Consider the following 5,076-nt stretch of genomic DNA (forward strand, 5'->3'; position numbering starts at 1 on the left):
CGTCTAGCGAGGGAAATTACCACCGTAGAGGTCCTTACTTTGATGGTACTAATTGTGCTAGTTGTAAGCATAAGATGAAAATGCATATTCTTGGACATAACCCCGCCGTTTGGGCTATTGTGTGTGTTGGCTTGCAAGGTGAATTCTTTGATGGGAGAGAACCAAATTGTGAAGCTACCGCGAAAGAGTTGAAGATGATACAATACAATGCTCAAGCTTGTGATATCCTCTTCAATGGATTGTGCCCCGAAGAATTCAACAAAATCAGCCGTCTTGAGAATGCAAAGGAAATTTGGGATACTTTGATTGATATGCATGAAGGTACCGACTCCGTCAAGGAATACAAGTTGGATGTGCTTCAAAGTCAACTTGACAAGTTCAAAATGAAGGATGGTGAAGGTGTCGCTGAAATGTACTCTAGTCTTGCTCTTATCACAAATGAGATTGCCGACTTAGGAAGTGAAGAGATGACCGACAAATTCATCATCAAGAAGATCCTAAGAACCTTGGATGGAAAATACGATACCGTATGCACATTGATCCAAATGATGCCTAATTACAAAGATCTCAAGCCAACTGAAGTCATTGGAAGAATTGTTGCTCATGAGATGTCACTCAAGGATAAGGAGGAGCTCCATAACAAGTCAAGTGGTGCTTACAAACCCTCATGTGAAGCCCCCACATCATCAAGTGAGAAATAAACCTTCAATGAAGAATTGAGCTTAATGGTGAAGAACTTCAACAAGTTCTACAAGAATAGAAGCAAAGAGAGAAGTTCCAAGTCAAGGTCCTACAATGACAACAGATATTCTAGTCGAGAGCGAAACTGCTACAATTGTGGAAGACCCGGACACTACTCCAATGAGTGTACGGCTCCCCGCAAGAGAAGAGAAGATTCTCCCAAAAGAAGAAGTAGAAGAGAAGAATCACCATCAAGGGAGAGAAGGAGTAGGGATGATCGATATGAACGAAGACCCTCTCGGATAAGTAAGGATTTGGAAACGAAGGACAATTCATCAAGGAGCTACACAAAACGAAGACATCAAGCTCATGTTGGCGAATGGGTATCCAGCTCCGACTCCGAAAATGACTCTGAGAGAAGCTATCACTCCGACTCCGAATATACTCAAGATGAAGGTGTTGCCAGTCTAGCACTTGTGTCAACCAACTCCTACGACATATTTGAGTCACCAAATGAAGGAATTGGAAGATGCTTCATGGCCAAAGGTCCAAAGGTATCACACCCCGAGTATGTTGATTTCAATAGTGATGAAGATGACTTGTTAGGTGATGAAGATGACTTGTTAGGTCATGATGATTTACTTGTTGACAACTATAGTGATGAATACTATGAAGAAATGAATGACAATGATAAGGAGAAGATTGAGTCTCTAACTAAAGAACTAAACACTCTTCAGTTAGCTCATGAAACTATCTTAGGAGATCATCGAGAACTTTTAGGGACTCATGAGAAATTACGTTTTGAGAAGCTCAACCTTGAGCAAGGTCATGAGTTCTTAAAGGCAATCAATGATGATCTTCGCAATAAAAGTTCTTCTTACATTGCCAAGCGTTTACTCTTATCCACTTACATGCCTCAAGTCAAGTCTAGTAACAAGAACAAAAAAGATTCTTCCTCTAGTAGTAACAATAATCATGCTAAATCCCATATTGTTGCTTCTAGTAGTTCTCTTGATTCCACTAATGATTCTCTTAGCCAAGTTACACTTGAGCAAGAAAATAGCTTATTGAAGGGAATCATAGAGAAAGGTGTTTACAAGAGCCTTGCTAGGAATAAGCAATTCGAGGAAATTGTACGCAAGCAAGGAAGGCACCGGAAGAATGAAGGTATTGGTTTTGAACGAAAGTTCAATGCCAATGGAGTTGAGTGGGAAGAAGATCAATACCCCAAGACGAAGGTTGTTCCTCAACAAGAGAAGTATGATCCTACTTCTTCCAAAGGGACACAAGCTCAAGGTGATCTTCCACCATAAGACCACAAGCAAAAAGGCAAGGACAAGCTTCAAGAGGAAATTGATGCATTTGAAGAAGCTCCTAAGGCCTTGGTCAAGTGGGTTGCCACAACTACATCAAGTTCCACTTCATCAAGTACAACTACAACTCCGAGGATTCCCATCAAGATGGTGTGGATCCCGAAGAAGAAGAACTAGAGAGTTCTTGAGGGTGACTCCGCCAACATACTTCACTCTTATCATTTTGGCAAGAACAAGTGCAATCAACTTCCACATCTTGCACTAGTTCAAGGAGTCACAAACCCTCTTGTTGGTAATACAAGGGACAAGGTAACCTAATGCTCTCATAGACATCATCTTGTGTGTGCATCACTCTATGTCTATGGATATCCTTGTTTGTTCCTTGTGGGACTAACCTGTGTAGGTATTGAAAGTGCAACTCACTCCAAAGGATAGCTTCGAATGATCTACATCAACTTAGAGCATCCACATCTTCAGCACCTACTTGAAGTCATCATCGACAAAACCCAAGGTTAGTTCATCCCTCTTAGGGGGGATATCACATCTAGGGGGTGCTTTACTTTAAGAATTGAGTTAAAGCAACTCTAATGGTGTGAACACAACAACACTTTATGTAAAAGTGGTAACCCCACTGTGCTTAAACGATGAGTATTACCTATGATCAAATGTTCTCATGTGACTCGTAAGTCAATATACTCATATATATATGACCTAGTCATCGCCAATTGCTTGATAGATGCTAGAATTGTTTGTGCATGCTTTGCCACATTTTTCATTTGTCATTTTATTGTGTGAGAATGTTGGTTGCATAATTTACTCATTCGAGGACATCCACTTGTTGTTTTGATTGATTGGTTTCCTTTTCTTTTGGCCAAGTGGATGGACAAGAATGCCTAAGAACCTTCTCTAGCTATCTATGCTTTTCTCATCCCAAGCTCTATTCATGCTACATCACAAAATTTGATCAAGTAAGATTCGAACCACTCTGTGTGTTTTGGTCTGACCGATTCATCCATTTCGGTCATACCGAGATCACTAAGTCGATCTAGGTTTTCAATCTCTGTGCAACTGATCTGAACTTTTCGGTCACACCGATTTTCAGTAACTGCTTGCAGTTATGAATCTCGGTGCCACCGAGTTGTTCCACTCGGTCACACCGACAGGGTCAGGCTATATATATCCACGGGTCAAATTTTGGAAAACTTTCCGAACCTCCTCGCCCGCGCTTAGCCTGCTCTACCTCCCAGGGTCTCCGGATCGTCCTCCTTGTCGCCAGTTGCCTCCTACCACTGGTCTCCGCCGCCGTCAACGGGAATCATCCCCGCCATTGCCGCTGTAGCAAGTTCATCGCCGAACTAGGGTATGGACTTGAACTTTGTGCTGTTCTAACTCGGATTCCCCAACACATTGCTTTTCCATGAATCTTGCCATGATTGAGATCATTCTATCCATCGAAAACACTCCATAGTTTAGTCGTAAATTGAAAATTTAGGGTTAGGTTTTTGCCGAAACCATCTCGGACCGACCGAGTTGATGAAATCGGTTCCACCGATTTGGCTTAGGCCATTGCACATGTGATTCTCGGTCTGACCGAGAATTGCAAATCGGTGTGACCGAGTTCAGCACTTTGTGAAACCCTAGCAGTCTCGGTGCCACCGAAATGTGACTCGGTCTGACCGAGTTCACTAGTTTAGGTTCCAAAAGCTGCTTCGGTATCACCGAGTTTGCAAATCGGTAGATCCGAAATGCTTTCTGTGGAAAACTAAAACTAAGTTTTTAATTCATTCTTTTGCAAAAACCTCTATATTTTGTGATGCCCATCCACTCTACCTCATCTATAATCTATTCACAGGGTCTGCTGCCAATGTTTGCATCATGTCAGATCAGAGTGACAGTTAGAACAAGTCAGAGGAGCAGGTTCACTTGAGTGAGGGCACTAGTCCCTCTAGCAGCTCAGATGATGGAAGTAGGAGCACACCAAGCAATCTGCCAAAGGCTGTCACCAGGGCCAGCAAGAAAAGAACCTTAGAGTCAGAGGATAAGGACTATGTGGCTGAGGAAGAAGAAACCACCTCAAAGAGGAAAATCCTGAAGAAGGAGTATGGCACAGCTGCTGCCACCAAGCCAGGAATGAAGCAAAAGGTTCCTGCCAAGAGAGCTCCAATGTCTAAGGCCAGAGCATCTACTCAAGAGACTTTGGGATCTGCACCCAAAGAGCAGGTTGTGGCAGAAAAGAAAAGGAAGGAAAGGATCAAAAAGACCACTGCCAGAGTGCTTGGGAGATCCTCAATCATGAAAGACTCTGAAGAAGAGGAAGAGGAAGAAGATGCTACACCAGCACCTAAGGCACAGAAACTTATGGGAGATGCCATAAGATCTGGGGCTGCTCAATCTAAGCCCAAAGGAACTTCCAAGCCAGCTACTCCAAAACCCAAAACTGCACCAAAGAGGAGTACCAGGAACATTCCAGCTGCTGAGGAAAACAAGGCCCCAGTGCCTGAAACTGTTGCTGAAGAAGAAGATGATGAGACACATGTTTTGAGGAAGCTAAAGCCAAAAATTCCAGATCATAATGATGCTCATCCTATAGCAGAAAACATGAAGATCAGGAAGGACTCATGATTGAGGATATAGAGAGAATCAGATCCATATGCCACCAGAAGGAGAACTGATGTGGACTACAGGTTCCATACCAAAGAACAACAGGATTTTTATGAGACAGTGTTGCTTGACAAGAAACCAATAGTATGTGACATGAGATGGGTCAACTGGGAGTACATCAAGGAGAATGAAGAACATTATCCAGGAGTATATGACAGTTTCAAGGCTTGTGGAGTTGATGAGTTTGTGGCTCAGAAGCTCACAAGTGGAATGATGAGCTTATCATGTAGTTCTACTCCACAGCTCACTTCTACCCAGATGGCAAGATAGTCTGGATGTCTGAAGGCACTAGAAACCAGTCCTCAGTTGCAGAATGGGCTAAGTTGATCAATGCCCCAGAAGAGAGTGAAGATGACTTGGATGTCTATGCCAACAAGAAGAAGGATCGCAACACCATGGCACAGATGTACAAGGAGATCCC

The sequence above is a fragment of the Triticum aestivum genome, chromosome 1A, assembly GCF_018294505.1.
Source record: "Triticum aestivum cultivar Chinese Spring chromosome 1A, IWGSC CS RefSeq v2.1, whole genome shotgun sequence".
Taxonomy (NCBI): domain Eukaryota; kingdom Viridiplantae; phylum Streptophyta; class Magnoliopsida; order Poales; family Poaceae; genus Triticum; species Triticum aestivum.